Consider the following 24,624-nt stretch of genomic DNA (forward strand, 5'->3'; position numbering starts at 1 on the left):
TCACAGAGTTTAACCTTTCCTGTCTTAGAGCAGTTTGGAAACACTCTGTTTGTGAAGTCTGCAAGTGGATATTTGGACCTCTTTGAGGGTTTCGTTGGAAACGGGATTTCTTCATCTAATGCTAGAAGGAAGAATTCTCAGAAACTTCTTTGATTTGTGTGTGTTCAACTAACGGAGCTGAACCATCCTTTAGACAGAGCAGATTGGAAACCCTCTTTTTGAGGAATTTGCTTGTGGAGATTTCAAGCGTTTTGGGGCCAACGGTAGAAAAGGAAATATCCTCGTGTAAAAACTAGAGAGAATCATTCTCAGAAACCACTTTGTGATGTGTGCGTTCCACTCACAGAATTTAACCTTTCTTTTCATAGAGCAGTTTGGAAACACTCTGATTGTAAAGACTGCAAGTGGATATTTGGACCTCTTTGAGGATTTCGTTGGAAGCGGGATTTCTTCATCTAATGCTACACAGAAGATTTCTCAGTAACTTCGTTGATTTCTGTGTGTTCAACTAACAGAGTTCAACCTTCCCTTAGACATAGCAGATTGGAAACCCTCTTTTTGTGGAATTTGCAAGTGGAGATTTCAAGCGCTTTGGGGCCAACGGTAGAAAAGGAAATATCCTCGTATAAAAAATAGAGAGAATCATTCTCAGAAACCGCTTTGTGATGTGTGCGTTCCCCTCACGGAGTTTAACCTTTCTTTTCATAGAGCAGTTTGGACACACTCTGTTTGTGAAGTCTGCAAGTGGATATTTGGACCTCTTTGAGGATTTCTTTGGAGGCGTGATCTCATCATCTAATGCTACACAGAAGATTTCTCAGTAACTTCATTGATTTCTGTGTGTTCAACTAACAGAGTTCAACTTTCCCTTAGACATAGCAGACTGGAAACCCTCTTTTGGTGGAATTTGCAAGTGGAGATTTCAAGTGCTTTGGGGCCAACGGTAGAAAAGGAAATATCCTCGTATAAAAACTGGAGAGAATCATTCTCAGAAAACACTTTGTGATGTGTGCGTTCCACTCACAGAGTTTAACCTTTCCTGTCTTAGAGCAGTTTGGAAACACTCTGTTTGTGAAGTCTGCAAGTGGATATTTGGACCTCTTTGAGGGTTTCGTTGGAAACGGGATTTCTTCATCTAATGCTAGAAGGAAGAATTCTCAGAAACTTCTTTGATTTGTGTGTGTTCAACTAACAGAGCTGAACCATCCTTTAGACAGAGCAGATTGGAAACCCTCTTTTTGAGGAATTTGCTTGTGGAGATTTCAAGCCTTTTGGGGACAACGGTAGAAAAGGAAATATTCTCGTATAAATCTAGAGAGAATCATTCCCAGAAACCACTTTGTGCTGTGTGCGTTTCACTCACAGAGTTTAACCTTTCTTTTCATAGAACAGTTTGGACACACTCTGTTTGTAAAGTCTGCAAGTGGATATTTGGACCTCTTTGAGGATTTCGTTGGAAGCGGGATTTCTTCATCTAATGCTACACAGAAGATTTCTCAGTAACTTCGTTGATTTCTGTGTGTTCAACTAACAGAGTTCAACCTTCCCTTAGACATAGCAGATTGGAAAACCTCTTTTTGTGGAATTTGCAAGTGGAGATTTCAAGCGCTTTGGGGCCAACGGTAGAAAAGGAAATATCCTCGTATATAAAGTGGTGAGAATCATTCTCAGAAACCACTTTGTGATGTGTGCATTCCACTCACAGAGTTTAACCTGTCCTTTCATATAGCAGTTTGGAAACATTCTGTTTGTGAAGACTGCAAGTGGATATTTGGACCTCTTTCAGGATTTCGTTGGAAACGGGATTTCTTCATCTAATGCTAGAAGGAAGAATTCTCAGAAACTTCTTTGATTTGTGTGTGTTCAATTAACAGAGCTTAACCATCCTTTAGACAGAGCAGATTGGAAACCCTCTTTCTTAGGAATTTGCTTGTGGAGTTTTCAAGCCTTTTGGGGCCAACAGTAGAAAAGGAAACATCCTCGTATAAAAACTAGAGAGAATCATTCTCAGAAACCACTTCGTGATGTGTGCGTTCCACTCACAGATTTTAACCTTTATTTTCATAAAGCAGTTTGGAAACACTCTGTTTGTAAAGTCTGCAAGTGGATAATAGGACCTCTTTGAGGATTTCGTTGGAAGCGGGATTTGTTCATCTAATGCTACACAGAAGATTTCTCAGTAACTTCGTTGATTTGTTTGTGTTCAACAAACAGATTTCGAATTTCCCATAGACATAGCAGATTGGAAACCCTCTTTTTGAGGAATTTGCAAGTGGAGATTTCAAGCGCTTTGGGGCCAACTGTAGAAAAGCAAATATCCTCGAATAAAAACTAGAGAGAATCATTATCAGAAACCACTTTGTGATGTGTGCGTTCCCCTCACAGAGTTTAACCTTTCTTTTCATAGAGCAGTTTGGACACACTATGTTTGTGAAGTCTGCAAGTGGATATTTGGACCTCTTTGAGGATTTCATAGGAAGAGGGATTTCTTCATCTAATGCTACACAGAAGATTTCTCAGTAACTTCGTTGATTTCTGTGTGTTCAACTAACAGAGTTCAACCTTCCCTTAGAGATAGCAGATTGGAAACCCACTTTTTGTGGAATTTGCAAGTGGAGATTTCAAGCGCTTTGGGGCCAACGGTAGAAAAGGAAATATCCTCGTATAAAAAGTGGAGAGAATCATTCTCAGAAACCACTTTGTGATGTGTGCGTTCCACTCACAGAGTTTTACCTTTCCTTTCATAGAGCAGTTTGGAAACACTCTGTTTGTGAAGACTGCAAGTGGATATTTGGACCTCTTTGAGGATTTCTTTGGAAACGGGATTTCTTCATCTAATGCTAGAAGGAAGAATTCTCAGAAACTTCTTTGATTTGTGTGTGTTCAACTAACAGAGCTGAACCATCCTTTAGACAGAGCAGATTGGAAACCATCTTTTTCAGGAATTTGCTTGTGGAGATTTCAAGCGTTTTGGGGCCAACGGTAGAAAACGAAATATCCTCGTATAAAAACTAGAGAGAATCATTTTCAGAAACCACTTTGTGTTGTGCGCGTTCCACTCATAGAGTTTAACCTTTCTTTTCATAGAGCAGTTTGGAAACACTCTGTCTGTAAAGTCTGCAAGTGGATATTTGGACCTGAGGATTTCGTTGGAAGCGGGATTTCTTCATCTAATGCTACACAGAAGATTTCTCAGTAACTTCGTTGATTTGTGTGTGTTCAACTAACAGAGTTCAACCTTCCCTTAGAGATAGCAGCTTGGAAACCCTCTTTTTGTGGAATTTGGAAGTGGAGATTTCAAGCGCTTTGGGGCCAACGGTAGAAAAGGAAATATCTTCGTATAAAAACTAGAGAGAACCATTCTCAGAAACCACTTTGTGTTGTGCGCGTTCCACTCACAGAGTTTAACCTTTCTTTTCATAGAGCAGTTTGGAAACACTCTGTTTGTGAAGTCTGCAAGTGGATATTTGGACCTCTTTGAGGATTTCGTTGGAATCGGGATTTCTTCATCTAATGCTAGAAGGAAGAATTCTCAGAAACTTCTTTGATATGTGTGTGTTCAACTAACAGAGCTGAACCATCCTTTAGACAGAGCAGAATGGAAACCCTCTTTTTGAGGAATTTGCTTGTGGAGATTTCAAGCCTTTTGGGGCCAACGGTAGAAAAGGAAATATCCTCGTATAAAAACTAGAGAGAATCATTCTCAGAAACCACTTTGTGATGTGTGCGTTCCACTCACAGAGTTTAACCTTTCTTTTCATAGAGCAGTTTGGAAACACTCTGTTTGTAAAGTCTGCAAGTGGATATTTGGACCTCTTTGAGGATTTCGTTGGAAGCGGGATTTCTTCATCTAATGCTACACAGAAGATTTCTCAGTAACTTCGTTGATTTCTGTGTGTTCAACTAACAGAGTTCAACCTTCCCTTAGACATAGCAGATTGGAAACCCTCTTTTTGTGGAATTTGCAAGTGGAGATTTCAAGCGCTTTGGGGTCAACTGTAGAAAAGGAAACATCCTCGTATAAAAACTAGAGAGAATCATTCTCAGAAACCACTTTGTGTAGTGTGCGTTCCACTCACAGAGTTCAATCTTTCCTTTCATACGGCAGTTTGGAAACACTCTGTTTGTGAAGACTGCAAGTGGATATTTGGACCTCTTTGAGGATTTCGTTGGAAACGGGATTTCTTCATCTAATGCTAGAAGGAAGAATTCCCAGAAATTTCTTTGATTTGTGTGTGTTCAGCTAACAGAGCTGAACCATCCTTTAGACAGAGCAGATTGGAAACCCTCTTTTTGAGGAATTTGCTTGTGGAGATTAGAAGAGTTTTGGGGCCAACTGTAGAAAAGAAATATCCTGGTATAAAAACTAGAGAGAATCATTCTCAGAAACCACTTTGGATGTGTGCGTTCCACTCACAGAGTTTAATCTTTCTTTTCATAGAACAGTTTGGTAACACTCTGTTTGTAAAGTCTGCAAGTGGATATTTGGACCTCTTTGAGGATTTCGTTGGAAGCGGGATTTCTTCATCTAATGCTACACAGAAGATTTCTCAGTAACTTCGTTGATTTGTGTGTGTTCAACTAACAGAGTTCAACCTTCCCTTAGACATAGCAGATTGGAAACCCTCTTTTTGTGGAACTTGCAAGTGGAGATTTCAAGCGTTTTTGGGGCCAACGGTAGAAAAGGAAATATCCTCGTATAAAAAATAGAGAGAATCATTCTCAGAAACCGCTTTGTGATGTGTGCGTTCCCCTCAAGGAGTTTAACCTTTCTTTTCATAGAGCAGTTTGGACACACTCTGTGAAGTCTGCAAGTGGATAGTTGGACCTCTTTGAGGATTTCGTTGGAAGCGGGATTTCTTCATCTAATGCTACACAGAAGATTTCTCAGTAACTTCGTTGATTTCTCTGTGTTCAACTAACAGAGTTCAACATTCCCTTAGACATAGCAGATTGGAAACCCTCTTTTTGTGGAATTTGCAAGTGGAGATTTCAAGCGCTTTGGGGCCAACGGTAGAAAAGGAAATATCCTCGTATAAAAACTGGAGAGAATCATTCTCAGAAAACACTTTGTGATGTGTGCGTTCCACTCACGGAGTTTAACCTTTCCTTTCATAGAGCAGTTTGGAAACACTCTGTTTGTGAAGACTGCAAGTGAATATTTGGACCTCTTTGAGGGTTTCGTTGGAAACGGGATTTCTTCATCTAATGCTAGAAGGAAGAATTCTCAGAAACTTCTTTGATTTGTGTGTGTTCAACTAACAGAGCTGAACCATCCTTTAGATAGAGCAGATTGGAAACCCTCTTTTTGAGGAATTTGCTTGTGGAGATTACAAGCGTTTTGGGGCCAACGGTAGAAAAGGAAATATCCTCATATAAAAACTAGAGAGAATCATTCTCAGAAACCGCTTTGTGATGTGTGCGTTCCACTCACAGAGTTTAACCTTTCTTTTCATAGAACAGTTTGGAAACACTCTGTTTGTAAAGTCTGCAAGTGGATATTTGGACCTCTTTGAGGATTTCGTTGGAAGCGGGATTTCTTCATCTAATGCTACACAGAAGATTTCTCAGTAACTTCGTTGATTTGTGTGTGTTCAACTAACAGAGTTCAACCTTCCCTTAGACATAGCAGATTGGAAACCCTCTTTTTGTGGAATTTGCAAGTGGAGATTTCAAGCGTTTTGGGGCCAACGGTAGAAAAGGAATTATCCTCGTATAAAAACTAGAGAGAATCATTCTCAGAAACCACTTTGTGATGTGTGCGTTCCCCTCACAGATTTTAACCTTTCTTTTCACAGAGGAGTTTGGACACACTCTGTTTGTGAAGTCTGCAATTGGATATTTGGCCCTCTTTGAGGATTTCATAGGAAGCGGGATTTCTTCATCTAATGCTACACAGAAGATTTCTCAGTAACTTCGTTGATTTCTGTGTGTTCAACTAACAGAGTTCAACCTTCCCTTAGAGATAGCAGATTGGAAACCCACTTTTTGTGGAATTTGCAAGTGGAGATTTCAAGCGCTTTGGGGCCAACGGTAGAAAAGGAAATATCCTCGTATAAAAAGTGGAGAGAATCATTCTCAGAAACCACTTTGTGATGTGTGCGTTCCACTCACAGAGTTTAACCTTTCCTTTCATAGAGCAGTTTGGAAACACTCTGTTTGTGAAGACTGCAAGTGGATATTTGGACCTCTTTGAGGATTTCTTTGGAAACGGGATTTCTTCATCTAATGCTAGAAGGAAGAATTCTCAGAAACTTCTTTGATTTGTGTGTGTTCAACTAACAGAGCTGAACCATCCTTTAGACAGAGCAGATTGGAAACCAGCTTTTTGAGGAATTTGCTTGTGGAGATTTCAAGCGTTTTGGGGCCAACGGTAGAAAAGGAAATATCCTCGTATAAAAACTAGAGAGAATCATTTTCAGAAACCACTTTGTGTTGTGCGCGTTCCACTCACAGAGTTTAACCTTTCTTTTCATAGAGCAGTTTGGAAACACTCTGTTTGTAAAGTCTGCAAGTGGATATTTGGACCTCTTTGAGGATTTCGTTGGAAGCGGGATTTCTTCATCTAATGCTACACAGAAGATTTCTCAGTAACTTCGTTGATTTGTGTGTGTTCAACTAACAGAGTTCAACCTTCCCTTAGAGATAGCAGCTTGGAAACCCTCTTTTTGTGGAATTTGGAAGTGGAGATTTCAAGCGCTTTGGGGCCAACGGTAGAAAAGGAAATATCCTCGTATAAAAACTAGAGAGAACCATTCTCAGAAACCACTTTGTGTTGTGCGCGTTCCACTCACAGAGTTTAACCTTTCTTTTCATAGAGCAGTTTGGAAACACTCTGTTTGTGATGTCTGCCAGTGGATATTTGGACCTCTTTTAGGATTTCGTTGGAATCGGGATTTCTTCATCTAATGCTAGAAGGAAGAATTCTCAGAAACTTCTTTGATATGTGTGTGTTCAACTAACAGAGCTGAACCATCCTTTAGACAGAGCAGAATGGAAACCCTCTTTTTGAGGAATTTGCTTGTGGAGATTTCAAGCCTTTTGGGGCCAACGGTAGAAAAGGAAATATCCTCGTATAAAAACTAGAGAGAATCATTCTCAGAAACCACTTTGTGATGTGTGCGTTCCACTCACAGAGTTTAATCTTTCTTTTCATAGAACAGTTTGGAAACACTCTGTTTGTAAAGTCTGCAAGTGGATATTTGGACTTCTTTGTGGATTTCGTTGGAAGCGGGATTTCTTCATCTAATGCTACACAGAAGATTTCTCAGTAACTTCGTTGATTTCTGTGTGTTCAACTAACAGAGTTCAACCTTCCCTTAGACATAGCAGATTGGAAACCCTCTTTTTGTGGAACTTGCAAGTGGAGATTTCAAGCGTTTTTGGGGCCAACGGTAGAAAAGGAAATATCCTCGTATAAAAAATAGAGAGAATCATTCTCAGAAACCGCTTTGTGATGTGTGCGTTCCCCTCAAGGAGTTTAACCCTTCTTTTCATAGAGCAGTTTGGACACACTCTGTGAAGTCTGCAAGTGGATATTTGGACCTCTTTGAGGATTTCGTTGGAATCGGGATTTCTTCATCTAATGCTACACAGAAGATTTCTCAGTAACTTCGTTGATTTCTCTGTGTTCAACTAACAGAGTTCAACATTCCCTTAGACATAGCAGATTGGAAACCCTCTTTTTGTGGAATTTGCAAGTGGAGATTTCAAGCGCTTTGGGGCCAACGGTAGAAAAGGAAATATCCTCGTATAAAAACTGGAGAGAATCATTCTCAGAAACCACTTTGTGATGTGTGCGTTCCACTCACAGAGTTTAACCTTTCCTTTCATAGAGCAGTTTGGAAACACTCTGTTTGTGAAGACTGCAAGTGGATATTTGGACCTCTTTGAGGATTTCTTTGGAAACGGGATTTCTTCATCTAATGCTAGAAGGAAGAATTCTCAGAAACTTCTTTGATTTGTGTGTGTTCAACTAACAGAGCTGAACCATCCTTTAGACAGAGCAGATTGGAAACCAGCTTTTTGAGGAATTTGCTTGTGGAGATTTCAAGCGTTTTGGGGCCAACGGTAGAAAAGGAAATATCCTCGTATAAAAACTAGAGAGAATCATTTTCAGAAACCACTTTGTGTTGTGCACGTTCCACTCACAGAGTTTAACCTTTCTTTTCATAGAGCAGTTTGGAAACACTCTGTGTGTAAAGTCTGCAAGTGGATATTTGGACCTCTTTGAGGATTTCGTTGGAAGCGGGATTTCTTCATCTAATGCTACACAGAAGATTTCTCAGTAACTTCGTTGATTTGTGTGTGTTCAACTAACAGAGTTCAACCTTCCCTTAGAGATAGCAGCTTGGAAACCCTCTTTTTGTGGAATTTGGAAGTGGAGATTTCAAGCGCTTTGGGGCCAACGGTAGAAAAGGAAATATCCTCGTATAAAAACTAGAGAGAACCATTCTCAGAAACCACTTTGTGTTGTGCGCATTCCACTCACAGAGTTTAACCTTTCTTTTCATAGAGCAGTTTGGAAACACTCTGTTTGTGATGTCTGCCAGTGGATATTTGGACCTCTTTTAGGATTTCGTTGCAATCGGGATTTCTTCATCTAATGCTAGAAGGAAGAATTCTCAGAAACTTCTTTGATATGTGTGTGTTCAACTAACAGAGCTGAACCATCCTTTAGACAGAGCAGAATGGAAACCCTCTTTTTGAGGAATTTGCTTGTGGAGATTTCAAGCCTTTTGGGGCCAACGGTAGAAAAGGAAATATCCTCGTATAAAAACTAGAGAGAATCATTCTCAGAAACCACTTTGTGATGTGTGCGTTCCACTCACAGAGTTTAATCTTTCTTTTCATAGAACAGTTTGGAAACACTCTGTTTGTAAAGTCTGCAAGTGGATATTTGGACTTCTTTGTGGATTTCGTTGGAAGCGGGATTTCTTCATCTAATGCTACACAGAAGATTTCTCAGTAACTTCGTTGATTTCTGTGTGTTCAACTAACAGAGTTCAACCTTCCCTTAGACATAGCAGATTGGAAACCCTCTTTTTGTGGAACTTGCAAGTGGAGATTTCAAGCGTTTTTGGGGCCAACGGTAGAAAAGGAAATATCCTCGTATAAAAAATAGAGAGAATCATTCTCAGAAACCGCTTTGTGATGTGTGCGTTCCCCTCAAGGAGTTTAACCTTTCTTTTCATAGAGCACTTTGGACACACTCTGTGAAGTCTGCAAGTGGATATTTGGACCTCTTTGAGGATTTCGTTGGAAGCGGGATTTCTTCATCTAATGCTACACAGAAGATTTCTCAGTAACTTCGTTGATTTCTCTGTGTTCAACTAACAGAGTTCAACATTCCCTTAGACATAGCAGATTGGAAACCCTCTTTTTGTGGAATTTGCAAGTGGAGATTTCAAGCGCTTTGGGGCCAACGGTAGAAAAGGAAATATCCTCGTATAAAAACTGGAGAGAATCATTCTCAGAAAACACTTTGTGATGTGTGCGTTCCACTCACGGAGTTTAACCTTTCCTTTCATAGAGCAGTTTGGAAACACTCTGTTTGTGAAGACTGCAAGTGAATATTTGGACCTCTTTGAGGGTTTCTTTGGAAACGGGATTTCTTCATCTAATGCTAGAAGGAAGAATTCTCAGAAACTTCTTTGATTTGTGTGTGTTCAACTAACAGAGCTGAACCATCCTTTAGACAGAGCAGATTGGAAACCAGCTTTTTGAGGAATTTGCTTGTGGAGATTTCAAGCGTTTTGGGGCCAACGGTAGAAAAGGAAATATCCTCGTATAAAAACTAGAGAGAATCATTTTCAGAAACCACTTTGTGTTGTGCGCGTTCCACTCACAGAGTTTAACCTTTCTTTTCATAGAGCAGTTTGGAAACACTCTGTTTGTAAAGTCTGCAAGTGGATATTTGGACCTCTTTGAGGATTTCGTTGGAAGCGGGATTTCTTCATCTAATGCTACACAGAAGATTTCTCAGTAACTTCGTTGATTTGTGTGTGTTCAACTAACAGAGTTCAACCTTCCCTTAGAGATAGCAGCTTGGAAACCCTCTTTTTGTGGAATTTGGAAGTGGAGATTTCAAGCGCTTTGGGGCCAACGGTAGAAAAGGAAATATCCTCGTATAAAAACTAGAGAGAACCATTCTCAGAAACCACTTTGTGTTGTGCGCGTTCCACTCACAGAGTTTAACCTTTCTTTTCATAGAGCAGTTTGGAAACACTCTGTTTGTGATGTCTGCCAGTGGATATTTGGACCTCTTTTAGGATTTCGTTGGAATCGGGATTTCTTCATCTAATGCTAGAAGGAAGAATTCTCAGAAACTTCTTTGATATGTGTGTGTTCAACTAACAGAGCTGAACCATCCTTTAGACAGAGCAGAATGGAAACCCTCTTTTTGAGGAATTTGCTTGTGGAGATTTCAAGCCTTTTGGGGCCAACGGTAGAAAAGGAAATATCCTCGTATAAAAACTAGAGAGAATCATTCTCAGAAACCACTTTGTGATGTGTGCGTTCCACTCACAGAGTTTAATCTTTCTTTTCATAGAACAGTTTGGAAACACTCTGTTTGTAAAGTCTGCAAGTGGATATTTGGACTTCTTTGTGGATTTCGTTGGAAGCGGGATTTCTTCATCTAATGCTACACAGAAGATTTCTCAGTAACTTCGTTGATTTCTGTGTGTTCAACTAACAGAGTTCAACCTTCCCTTAGACATAGCAGATTGGAAACCCTCTTTTTGTGGAACTTGCAAGTGGAGATTTCAAGCGTTTTTGGGGCCAACGGTAGAAAAGGAAATATCCTCGTATAAAAAATAGAGAGAATCATTCTCAGAAACCGCTTTGTGATGTGTGCGTTCCCCTCAAGGAGTTTAACCCTTCTTTTCATAGAGCAGTTTGGACACACTCTGTGAAGTCTGCAAGTGGATATTTGGACCTCTTTGAGGATTTCGTTGGAATCGGGATTTCTTCATCTAATGCTACACAGAAGATTTCTCAGTAACTTCGTTGATTTCTCTGTGTTCAACTAACAGAGTTCAACATTCCCTTAGACATAGCAGATTGGAAACCCTCTTTTTGTGGAATTTGCAAGTGGAGATTTCAAGCGCTTTGGGGCCAACGGTAGAAAAGGAAATATCCTCGTATAAAAACTGGAGAGAATCATTCTCAGAAACCACTTTGTGATGTGTGCGTTCCACTCACAGAGTTTAACCTTTCCTTTCATAGAGCAGTTTGGAAACACTCTGTTTGTGAAGACTGCAAGTGGATATTTGGACCTCTTTGAGGATTTCTTTGGAAACGGGATTTCTTCATCTAATGCTAGAAGGAAGAATTCTCAGAAACTTCTTTGATTTGTGTGTGTTCAACTAACAGAGCTGAACCATCCTTTAGACAGAGCAGATTGGAAACCAGCTTTTTGAGGAATTTGCTTGTGGAGATTTCAAGCGTTTTGGGGCCAACGGTAGAAAAGGAAATATCCTCGTATAAAAACTAGAGAGAATCATTTTCAGAAACCACTTTGTGTTGTGCACGTTCCACTCACAGAGTTTAACCTTTCTTTTCATAGAGCAGTTTGGAAACACTCTGTGTGTAAAGTCTGCAAGTGGATATTTGGACCTCTTTGAGGATTTCGTTGGAAGCGGGATTTCTTCATCTAATGCTACACAGAAGATTTCTCAGTAACTTCGTTGATTTGTGTGTGTTCAACTAACAGAGTTCAACCTTCCCTTAGAGATAGCAGCTTGGAAACCCTCTTTTTGTGGAATTTGGAAGTGGAGATTTCAAGCGCTTTGGGGCCAACGGTAGAAAAGGAAATATCCTCGTATAAAAACTAGAGAGAACCATTCTCAGAAACCACTTTGTGTTGTGCGCATTCCACTCACAGAGTTTAACCTTTCTTTTCATAGAGCAGTTTGGAAACACTCTGTTTGTGATGTCTGCCAGTGGATATTTGGACCTCTTTTAGGATTTCGTTGCAATCGGGATTTCTTCATCTAATGCTAGAAGGAAGAATTCTCAGAAACTTCTTTGATATGTGTGTGTTCAACTAACAGAGCTGAACCATCCTTTAGACAGAGCAGAATGGAAACCCTCTTTTTGAGGAATTTGCTTGTGGAGATTTCAAGCCTTTTGGGGCCAACGGTAGAAAAGGAAATATCCTCGTATAAAAACTAGAGAGAATCATTCTCAGAAACCACTTTGTGATGTGTGCGTTCCACTCACAGAGTTTAATCTTTCTTTTCATAGAACAGTTTGGAAACACTCTGTTTGTAAAGTCTGCAAGTGGATATTTGGACTTCTTTGTGGATTTCGTTGGAAGCGGGATTTCTTCATCTAATGCTACACAGAAGATTTCTCAGTAACTTCGTTGATTTCTGTGTGTTCAACTAACAGAGTTCAACCTTCCCTTAGACATAGCAGATTGGAAACCCTCTTTTTGTGGAACTTGCAAGTGGAGATTTCAAGCGTTTTTGGGGCCAACGGTAGAAAAGGAAATATCCTCGTATAAAAAATAGAGAGAATCATTCTCAGAAACCGCTTTGTGATGTGTGCGTTCCCCTCAAGGAGTTTAACCTTTCTTTTCATAGAGCACTTTGGACACACTCTGTGAAGTCTGCAAGTGGATATTTGGACCTCTTTGAGGATTTCGTTGGAAGCGGGATTTCTTCATCTAATGCTACACAGAAGATTTCTCAGTAACTTCGTTGATTTCTCTGTGTTCAACTAACAGAGTTCAACATTCCCTTAGACATAGCAGATTGGAAACCCTCTTTTTGTGGAATTTGCAAGTGGAGATTTCAAGCGCTTTGGGGCCAACGGTAGAAAAGGAAATATCCTCGTATAAAAACTGGAGAGAATCATTCTCAGAAAACACTTTGTGATGTGTGCGTTCCACTCACGGAGTTTAACCTTTCCTTTCATAGAGCAGTTTGGAAACACTCTGTTTGTGAAGACTGCAAGTGAATATTTGGACCTCTTTGAGGGTTTCTTTGGAAACGGGATTTCTTCATCTAATGCTAGAAGGAAGAATTCTCAGAAACTTCTTTGATTTGTGTGTGTTCAACTAACAGAGCTGAACCATCCTTTAGACAGAGCAGATTGGAAACCATCTTTTTGAGGAATTTGCTTGTGGAGATTTCAAGCGTTTTGGGGCCAACGGTAGAAAAGGAAATATCCTCGTATAAAAACTAGAGAGAATCATTTTCAGAAACCACTTTGTGTTGTGCGCGTTCCACTCACAGAGTTTAACCTTTCTTTTCATAGAGCAGTTTGGAAATACTCTGTTTGTAAAGTCTGCAAGTGGATATTTGGACCTCTTTGAGGATTTCGTTGGAAGCGGGATTTCTTCATCTAATGCTACACAGAAGATTTCTCAGTAACTTCGTTGATTTCTGTGTGTTCAACTAACAGAGTTCTACCTTCCCTTAGAGATAGCAGCTTGGAAACCCTCTTTTTGTGGAATTTGGAAGTGGAGATTTCAAGCGCTTTGGGGCCAACGGTAGAAAAGGAAATATCCTCGTATAAAAACTAGAGAGAACCATTCTCAGAAACCACTTTGTGTTGTGCGCGTTCCACTCACAGAGTTTAACCTTTCTTTTCATAGAGCAGTTTGGAAACACTCTGTTTGTGATGTCTGCCAGTGGATATTTGGACCTCTTTTAGGATTTCGTTGGAATCGCTATTTCTTCATCTAATGCTAGAAGGAAGAATTCTCAGAAACTTCTTTGATATGTGTGTGTTCAACTAACAGAGCTGAACCATCCTTTAGACAGAGCAGAATGGAAACCCTCTTTTTGAGGAATTTGCTTGTGGAGATTTCAAGCCTTTTGGGGCCAACGGTAGAAAAGGAAATATCCTCGTATAAAAACTAGAGAGAATCATTCTCAGAAACCACTTTGTGATGTGTGCGTTCCACTCACAGAGTTTAATCTTTCTTTTCATAGAACAGTTTGGAAACACTCTGTTTGTAAAGTCTGCAAGTGGATATTTGGACTTCTTTGTGGATTTCGTTGGAAGCGGGATTTCTTCATCTAATGCTACACAGAAGATTTCTCAGTAACTTCGTTGATTTCTGTGTGTTCAACTAACAGAGTTCAACCTTCCCTTAGACATAGCAGATTGGAAACCCTCTTTTTGTGGAACTTGCAAGTGGAGATTTCAAGCGTTTTTGGGGCCAACGGTAGAAAAGGAAATATCCTCGTATAAAAAATAGAGAGAATCATTCTCAGAAACCGCTTTGTGATGTGTGCGTTCCCCTCAAGGAGTTTAACCTTTCTTTTCATAGAGCAGTTTGGACACACTCTGTGAAGTCTGCAAGTGGATATTTGGACCTCTTTGAGGATTTCGTTGGAAGCGGGATTTCTTCATCTAATGCTACACAGAAGATTTCTCAGTAACTTCGTTGATTTCTCTGTGTTCAACTAACAGAGTTCAACATTCCCTTAGACATAGCAGATTGGAAACCCTTTTTTGTGGAATTTGCAAGTGGAGATTTCAAGCGCTTTGGGGCCAACGGTAGAAAAGGAAATATCCTCGTATAAAAACTGGAGAGAATCATTCTCAGAAAACACTTTGTGATGTGTGCGTTCCACTCACGGAGTTTAACCTTTCCTTTCATAGAGCAGTTTGGAAACACTCTGTTTGTGAAGACTGCAAGTGAATATTTGGACCTCTTTGAGGGTTTCGTTGGAAACGGGATTTCTTCATCTAATGCTAGAAGGAAGAATTCTCAGAAACTTCTTTGATTTGTGTGTGTTCAACTAACAGAGCTGAACCATCCTTTAGATAGAGCAGATTGGAAACCCTCTTTTTGAGGAATTTGCTTTTGGAGATTACAAGCGTTTTGGGGCCAACGGTAGAAAAGGAAATATCCTCATATAAAAACTAGAGAGAATCATTCTCAGAAACCACTTTGTGATGTGTGCGTTCCACTCACAGAGTTTAACCTTTCTTTTCATAGAACAGTTTGGAAACACTCTGTTTGTAAAGTCTGCAAGTGGATATTTGGACTTCTTTGTGGATTTCGTTGGAAGCGGGATTTCTTCATCTAATGCTACACAGAAGATTTCTCAGTAACTTCGTTGATTTCTGTGTGTTCAACTAACAGAGTTCAACCTTCCCTTAGAGATAGCAGCTTGGAAACCCTCTTTTTGTGGAATTTGCAAGTGGAGATTTCAAGCGCTTTGGGGTCAACGGTAGAAAAGGAAATATCCTCGTATAAAAACTATAGAGAATCATTCTCAGAAACCACTTTGTGTAGTGTGCGTTCCACTCACAGAGTTCAATCGTTGCTTTCATACGGCAGTTTGGAAACACTCTGTTTGTGAAGACTGCAAGTGGATATTTGGACCTCTTTGAGGATTTCGTTGGAAACGGGATTTCTTCATCTAATGCTAGAAGGAAGAATTCTCAGAAACTTCTTTGATTTGTGTGTGTTCAGCTAACAGAGCTGAACCATCCTTTAGACAGAGCAGATTGGAAACCCTCTTTTTGAGGAATTTGCTTGTGGAGATTTCAAGCGTTTTGGGGCCAACTGTTGATAAGAAATATCCTGGTATAAAAACTAGAGAGAATCATTCTCAGAAACCACTTTGGATGTGTGCGTTCCACTCACAGAGTTTAACCTTTCTTTTCATAGAACAGTTTGGAAACACTCTGTTTGTAAAGTCTGCAAGTGGATATTTGGACCTCTTTGAGGATTTCGTTGGAAGCGGGATTTCTTCATCTAATGCTACACAGAAGATTTCTCAGTAACTTCGTTGATTTGTGTGTGTTCAACTAACAGAGTTCAACCTTCCCTTAGACATAGCAGATTGGAAACCCTCTTTTTGTGGAACTTGCAAGTGGAGATTTCAAGCGTTTTTGGGGCCAACGGTAGAAAAGGAAATATCCTCGTATAAAAAATAGAATCATTCTCAGAAACCGCTTTGTGATGTGTGCGTTCCCCTCAAGGAGTTTAACCTTTCTTTTCATAGAGCAGTTTGGACACACTATGTTTGTGAAGTCTGCAAGTGGATATTTGGACCTCTTTGAGGATTTCGTTGGAAGCGGGATTTCTTCATCTAATGCTACACAGAAGATTTCTCAGTAACTTCGTTGATTTGTGTGTGTTCAACTAACAGAGTTCAACCTTCCCTTAGACATAGCAGATTGGAAACCCTCTTTTTGTGGAATTTGCAAGTGGAGATTTCAAGCGCTTTGGGGCCAACGGTAGAAAAGGAAATATCCTCGTATAAAAACTGGAGAGAATCATTCTCAGAAAACACTTTGTGATGTGTGCGTTCCACTCACAGAGTTTAACCTTTCCTTTCATAGAACAGTTTGGAAACACTCTGTTGGTGAAGACTGCAAGTGGATATTTGGACCTCTTTGAGGGTTTCGTTGGAAACGGGATTTCTTCATCTAATGCTAGAAGGAAGAATTCTCAGAAACTTCTTTGATTTGTGTGTGTTCAACTAACAGAGCTGAACCATCCTTTAGACAGAGCAGATTGGAAACCCTCTTTTTGAGGAATTTGCTTGTGGAGATTACAAGCGTTTTGGGGCCAACGGTAGAAAAGGAAGTATCCTCGTATAAAAACTAGAGAGAATCATTCTCAGAAACCACTTTGTGATGTGTGCGTTCCACTCACAGAGTTTAACCTTTCTTTTCATAGTACAGTTTTGAAACACTATGTTTGTGAAGTCTGCAATTGGATATTTGGCCCTCTTTGAGGATTTCATAGGAAGCGGGATTTCTTCATCTGATGCTACACAGAAGATTTCTCAGTAACTTCGTTGATTTCTGTGTGTTCAACTAACAGAGTTCAACCTTCCCTTAGAGATAGCAGATTGGAAACCCACTTTTTGTGGAATTTGCAAGTGGAGATTTCAAGCGCTTTGGGGCCAACGGTAGAAAAGGAAATATCCTCGTATAAAAAGTGGAGAGAATCATTCTCAGAAACCACTTTGTGATGTGTGCGTTCCACTCACAGAGTTTAACCTTTCCTTTCATAGAGCAGTTTGGAAACACTGTTTGTGAAGACTGCAAGTGGATATTTGGACCTCTTTGAGGATTTCTTTGGAAACGGGATTTCTTCATCTAATGCTAGAAGGAAGAATTCTCAGAAACTTCTTTGATATGTGTGTGTTCAACTAACAGAGCTGAACCATCCTTTAGACAGAGCAGAATGGAAACCCTGTTTTTGAGGAATTTGCTTGTGGAGGTTTCAAGCGTTTTGGGGCCAACGGTAGAAAAGGAAATATCCTCGTATAAAAACTAGAGAGAATCATTCTCAGAAACCACTTTGTGATGTGTGCGTTCCACTCACAGAGTTTAATCTTTCTTTTCATAGAGCCGTTTGGAAACACTCTGTTTGTAAAGTCTGGAAGTGGATATTTGGACCTCTTTGAGGATTTCGTTGGAAGCGGGATTTCTTCATCTAATGCTACACAGAAGATTTCTCAGTAACTTCGTTGATTTCTGTGCGTTCAACTAACAGAGTTCAACCTTCCCTTAGACATAGCAGTTTGGAAACCCTCTTTTTGTGGAATTTGCAAGTGGAGATTTCAAGCGCTTTGGGGCCAACTGTAGAAAAGGAAATATCCTCGTATAAAAACTAGAGAGAATCATTCTCAGAAACCACTTTGTGTAGTGTGCGTTCCACTCACAGAGTTCAATCTTTCCTTTCATAGAGCAGTTTGGAAACACTCTGTTTGTGAAGACTGCAAGTGGATATTTGGACCTCTTTGAGGATTGCGTTGGAAGCGGGATTTCTTCATCTAATGCTACACAGAAGATTTCTCAGTAACTTCGTTGATTTCTCTGTGTTCAACTAACAGAGTTCAACCTTCCCTTAGACATAGCAGATTGGAAACCCTCTTTTTGTGGAATTTGCAAGTGGAGATTTCAAGCGCTTTGGGGCCAACGGTAGAAAAGGAAATATCCTCGTATAAAAACTGGAGAGAATCATTCTCAGAAAACACTTTGTGATGTGTGCGTTCCACTCACAGAGTTTAACCTTTCCTTTCATAGAGCAGTTTGGAAACACTCTGTTTGTGAAGACTGCAAGTGGATATTTGGACCTCTTTGAGGGTTTCGTTGGAAACGGGATTTCTTCATCTAATGCTAGAAGGAAGAATTCTCAGAAACTTCTTTGATTTGTGTGTGTTCAACTAACAGAGCTGAACCATCCTTTAGACAGAGCAGATTGGAAACCCTCTTTTTGAGGAATTTGCTTGTGGAGATTACAAGCGTTTTGGGGCCAACGGTAGAAAAGGAAATATCCTCGTATAAAAACTAGAGAGAATCATTCTCAGAAACCACTTTGTGATGTGTGCGTTCCACTCACAGAGTTTAACCTTTCTTTTCATAGAACAGTTTTGAAACACTCTGTTTGTGAAGTCTGCAATTGGATATTTGGCCCTCTTTGAGGATTTCATAGGAAGCGGGATTTCTTCATCTAATGCTACACAGAAGATTTCTCAGTAACTTCGTTGATTTCTGTGTGTTCAACTAACAGAGTTCAACCTTCCCTTAGAGATAGCAGATTGGAAATCCACTTTTTGTGGAATTTGCAAGTGGAGATTTCAAGCGCTTTGGGGCCAACGGTAGAAAAGGAAATATCCTCGTATAAAAAGTGGAGAGAATCATTCTCAGAAAACACTTTGTGATGTGTGCGTTCCACTCACAGAGTTTAACCTTTCCTTTCATAGAGCAGTTTGGAAACACTGTTTGTGAAGACTGCAAGTGGATATTTGGACCTCTTTGAGGATTTCTTTGGAAACGGGATTTCTTCATCTAATGCTAGAAGGAAGAATTCTCAGAAACTTCTTTGATTTGTGTGTGTTCAACTAACAGAGCTGAACCATCCTTTAGACAGAGCAGATTGGAAACCATCTTTTTGAGGAATTTGCTTGTGGAGATTTCAAGCGTTTTGGGGCCAACGGTAGAAAAGGAAATATCCTCGTATAAAAACTAGAGAGAATCATTTTCAGAAACCACTTTGTGTTGTGCGCGTTCCACTCACAGAGTTTAACCTTTCTTTTCATAGAGCAGTTTGGAAACACTCTGATTGTAAAGTCTGCAAGTGGATATTTGGACCTCTTTGAGGATTTCGTTGGAAGCGGGATTTCTTCATCTAATGCTACACAGAAGATTTCTCAGTAACTTCGTTGATTTGTGTGTGTTCAACTAACAGAGTTCAACCTTCCCTTAGAGATAGCAGGTTGGAAACCCTCTTTTTGTGGAATTTGCATGTGGAGATTTCAAGCGCTTTGGGGCCATCGGTAGAAAAGAAATATCTTCGTATAAAAACTAGAGAGAACCATTCTCAGAAACCACTTTGTGTTGTGCGCGTTCCACTCACAGAGTTTAACCTTTTTTTTCATAGAGCAGTTTGGAAACACTCTGTTTGTGAAGTCTGCAAGTGGATATTTGGACCTCTTTGAGGATTTCGTTGGAATCGGGATTTCTTCATCTAATGCTAGAAGGAAGAATTCTCAGAAACTTCTTTGATATGTGTGTGTTCAACTAACAGAGCTGAACCATCCTTTAGACAGAGCAGATTGGAAACCCTCTTTTTGAGGAATTTGCTTGTGGAGGTTTCAAGCGTTTTGGGGCCAACGGTAGAAAAGGAAATATCCTCGTATAAAAACTAGAGAGAATCATTCTCAGAAACCACTTTGTGATGTGTGCGTTCCACTCACAGAGTTTAATCTTTCTTTTCATAGAGCCGTTTGGAAACACTCTGTTTGTAAAGTCTGCAAGTGGATATTTGACCTCTTTGAGGATTTCGTTGGAAGCGGGATTTCTTCATCTAATGCTACACAGAAGATTTCTCAGTAACTTCGTTGATTTCTGTGCGTTCAACTAACAGAGTTCAACCTTCCCTTAGACATAGCAGTTTGGAAACCCTCTTTTTGTGGAATTTGCAAGTGGAGATTTCAAGCGCTTTGGGGCCAACTGTAGAAAAGGAAATATCCTCGTATAAAAACTAGAGAGAATCATTCTCAGAAACCACTTTGTGTAGTGTGCGTTCCACTCACAGAGTTCAATCTTTCCTTTCATAGAGCAGTTTGGAAACACTGTTTGTAACGTCTGCAAGTGGATAATAGGACCTCTTTGAGGATTTCGTTGGAAGCGGGATTTCTTCATCTAATGCTACACAGAAGATTTCTCAGTAGCTTCGTTGATTTGTGTGTGTTCAACTAACAGAGTTCAACATTCCCCTACACATAGCAGATTGGAAACCCTCTTTTTGTGGAATTTGCAAGTGGAGATTTCAAGTGCTTTGGGGCCAACGGTTGAAAAGGAAATATCCTCGAATAAAAAGTGGAGAGAATCATTCTCAGAAACCACTTTGTGTAGTGTGCGTTCCACTCACAGAGTTCAACCTTTCCTTTCATACGGCAGTTTGGAAACACTCTGTTTGTGAAGACTGCAAGTGGATATTTGGACCTCTTTGAGGATTTCGTTGGAAACGGGATTTCTTCATCTAATGCTAGAAGGAAGAATTCTCAGAAACTTCTTTGATTTGTGTGTGTTCAACTAACAGAGCTGAACCATCCTTTAGACAGAGCAGATTGGAAACCCTCTTTTTGAGGAATTTGCTTGTGGAGATTTGAAGCCTTTTGGGGCCAACGGTAGAAAAGGAAATATTCTCGTATAAAAACTAGAGAGAATCATTCCCAGAAACCACTTTGTGCTGTGTGCGTTTCACTCACAGAGTTTAACCTTTCTTTTCATAGAACAGTTTGGAAACACTCTGTTTGTAAAGTCTGCAAGTGGATATTTGGACCTCTTTGAGGATTTCGTTGGAAGCGGGATTTCTTCATCTAATGCTACACAGAAGATTTCTCAGTAACTTCGTTGATTTGTGTGTGTTCAACTAACAGAGTTCAACCTTCCCTTAGACAGAGAAGATTGGAAACCCTCTTTTTGTGGAATTTGCAAGTGGAGATTTCAAGCATACTGGGGCCAACGGTAGAAAAGGAAATATCCTCGTATAAAAAATAGAGAGAATCATTCTCAGAAACCGCTTTGTGATGTGTGCGTTCCCCTCAAGGAGTTTAACCTTTCTTTTCATAGAGCAGTTTGGACACACTCTGTGAAGTCTGCAAGTGGATAGTTGGACCTCTTTGAGGATTTCGTTGGAAGCGGGATTTCTTCATCTAATGCTACACAGAAGATTTCTCAGTAACTTCGTTGATTTCTCTGTGTTCAACTAACAGAGTTCAACATTCCCTTAGACATAGCAGATTGGAAACCCTCTTTTTGTGGAATTTGCAAGTGGAGATTTCAAGCGCTTTGGGGCCAACGGTAGAAAAGGAAATATCCTCGTATAAAAACTGGAGAGAATCATTCTCAGAAAACACTTTGTGATGTGTGCGTTCCACTCACGGAGTTTAACCTTTCCTTTCATAGAGCAGTTTGGAAACACTCTGTTTGTGAAGACTGCAAGTGAATATTTGGACCTCTTTGAGGGTTTCGTTGGAAACGGGATTTCTTCATCTAATGCTAGAAGGAAGAATTCTCAGAAACTTCTTTGATTTGTGTGTGTTCAACTAACAGAGCTGAACCATCCTTTAGATAGAGCAGATTGGAAACCCTCTTTTTGAGGAATTTGCTTGTGGAGATTACAAGCGTTTTGGGGCCAACGGTAGAAAAGGAAATATCCTCATATAAAAACTAGAGAGAATCATTCTCAGAAACCGCTTTGTGATGTGTGCGTTCCACTCACAGAGTTTAACCTTTCTTTTCATAGAACAGTTTGGAAACACTCTGTTTGTAAAGTCTGCAAGTGGATATTTGGACCTCTTTGAGGATTTCGTTGGAAGCGGGATTTCTTCATCTAATGCTACACAGAAGATTTCTCAGTAACTTCGTTGATTTGTGTGTGTTCAACTAACAGAGTTCAACCTTCCCTTAGACATAGCAGATTGGAAACCCTCTTTTTGTGGAATTTGCAAGTGGAGATTTCAAGCGTTTTGGGGCCAACGGTAGAAAAGGAATTATCCTCGTATAAAAACTAGAGAGAATCATTCTCAGAAACCACTTTGTGATGTGTGCGTTCCCCTCACAGATTTTAACCTTTCTTTTCACAGAGGAGTTTGGACACACTCTGTTTGTGAAGTCTGCAATTGGATATTTGGCCCTCTTTGAGGATTTCATAGGAAGCGGGATTTCTTCATCTAATGCTACACAGAAGATTTCTCAGTAACTTCGTTGATTTCTGTGTGTTCAACTAACAGAGTTCAACCTTCCCTTAGAGATAGCAGATTGGAAACCCACTTTTTGTGGAATTTGCAAGTGGAGATTTCAAGCGCTTTGGGGCCAACGGTAGAAAAGGAAATATCCTCGTATAAAAAGTGGAGAGAATCATTCTCAGAAACCACTTTGTGATGTGTGCGTTCCACTCACAGAGTTTAACCTTTCCTTTCAAAGAGCAGTTTGGAAACACTCTGTTTGTGAAGACTGCAAGTGGATATTTGGACCTCTTTGAGGATTTCTTTGGAAACGGGATTTCTTCATCTAATGCTAGAAGGAAGAATTCTCAGAAACTTCTTTGATTTGTGTGTGTTCAACTAACAGAGCTGAACCATCCTTTAGACAGAGCAGATTGGAAACCAGCTTTTTGAGGAATTTGCTTGTGGAGATTTCAAGCGTTTTGGGGCCAACGGTAGAAAAGGAAATATCCTCGTATAAAAACTAGAGAGAATCATTTTCAGAAACCACTTTGTGTTGTGCGCGTTCCACTCACAGAGTTTAACCTTTCTTTTCATAGAGCAGTTTGGAAACACTCTGTTTGTGATGTCTGCCAGTGGATATTTGGACCTCTTTTAGGATTTCGTAGGAATCGGGATTTCTTCATCTAATGCTAGAAGGAAGAATTCTCAGAAACTTCTTTGATATGTGTGTGTTCAACTAACAGAGCTGAACCATCCTTTAGACAGAGCAGATTGGAAACCCTCTTTTTGAGGAATTTGCTTGTGGAGATTTCAAGCCTTTTGGGGCCAACGGTAGAAAAGGAAATATCCTCGTATAAAAACTAGAGAGAATCATTCTCAGAAACCACTTTGTGATGTGTGCGTTCCACTCACAGAGTTTAATCTTTCTTTTCATAGAACAGTTTGGAAACACTCTGTTTGTAAAGTCTGCAAGTGGATATTTGGACCTCTTTGAGGATTTCGTTGGAAGCGGGATTTCTTCATCTAATGCTACACAGAAGATTTCTCAGTAACTTCGTTGATTTCTGTGTGTTCAACTAACAGAGTTCAACCTTCCCTTAGACATAGCAGATTGGAAACCCTCTTTTTGTGGAACTTGCAAGTGGAGATTTCAAGCGTTTTTGGGGCCAACGGTAGAAAAGGAAATATCCTCGTATAAAAAATAGAGAGAATCATTCTCAGAAACCGCTTTGTGATGTGTGCGTTCCCCTCAAGGAGTTTAACCTTTCTTTTCATAGAGCAGTTTGGACACACTCTGTGAAGTCTGCAAGAGGATATTTGGACCTCTTTGAGGATTTCGTTGGAAGCGGGATTTCTTCATCTAATGCTACACAGAAGATTTCTCAGTAACTTCGTTGATTTCTCTGTGTTCAACTAACAGAGTTCAACATTCCCTTAGACATAGCAGACTGGAAACCCTCTTTTTGTGTAATTTGCAAGTGGAGATTTCAAGCGCTTTGGGGCCAACGGTAGAAAAGGAAATATCCTCGTATAAAAACTGGAGAGAATCATTCTCAGAAAACACTTTGTGATGTGTGCGTTCCACTCACGGAGTTTAACCTTTCCTTTCATAGAGCAGTTTGGAAACACTCTGTTTGTGAAGACTGCAAGTGAATATTTGGACCTCTTTGAGGGTTTCGTTGGAAACGGGATTTCTTCATCTAATGCTAGAAGGAAGAATTCTCAGAAACTTCTTTGATTTGTGTGTGTTCAACTAACAGAGCTGAACCATCCTTTAGATAGAGCAGATTGGAAACCCTCTTTTTGAGGAATTTGCTTTTGGAGATTACAAGCGTTTTGGGGCCAACGGTAGAAAAGGAAATATCCTCATATAAAAACTAGAGAGAATCATTCTCAGAAACCACTTTGTGATGTGTGCGTTCCACTCACAGAGTTTAACCTTTCTTTTCATAGAACAGTTTGGAAACACTCTGTTTGTAAAGTCTGCAAGTGGATATTTGGACCTCTTTGAGGATTTCGTTGGAAGCGGGATTTCTTCATCTAATGCTACACAGAAGATTTCTCAGTAACTTCGTTGATTTGTGTGTGTTCAACTAACAGAGTTCAACCTTCCCTTAGACATAGCAGATTGGAAACCCTCTTTTTGTGGAATTTGCAAGTGGAGATTTCAAGCGTTTTGGGGCCAACGGTAGAAAAGGAATTATCCTCGTATAAAAACTAGAGAGAATCATTCTCAGAAACCACTTTGTGATGTGTGCGTTCCCCTCACAGATTTTAACCTTTCTTTTCACAGAGGAGTTTGGACACACTCTGTTTGTGAAGTCTGCAATTGGATATTTGGCCCTCTTTGAGGATTTCATAGGAAGCGGGATTTCTTCATCTAATGCTACACAGAAGATTTCTCAGTAACTTCGTTGATTTCTCTGTGTTCAACTAACAGAGTTCAACCTTCCCT

Source organism: Gorilla gorilla, chromosome X (genome assembly GCF_029281585.2).
Source record: "Gorilla gorilla gorilla isolate KB3781 chromosome X, NHGRI_mGorGor1-v2.1_pri, whole genome shotgun sequence".
NCBI classification, from domain to species: domain Eukaryota; kingdom Metazoa; phylum Chordata; class Mammalia; order Primates; family Hominidae; genus Gorilla; species Gorilla gorilla.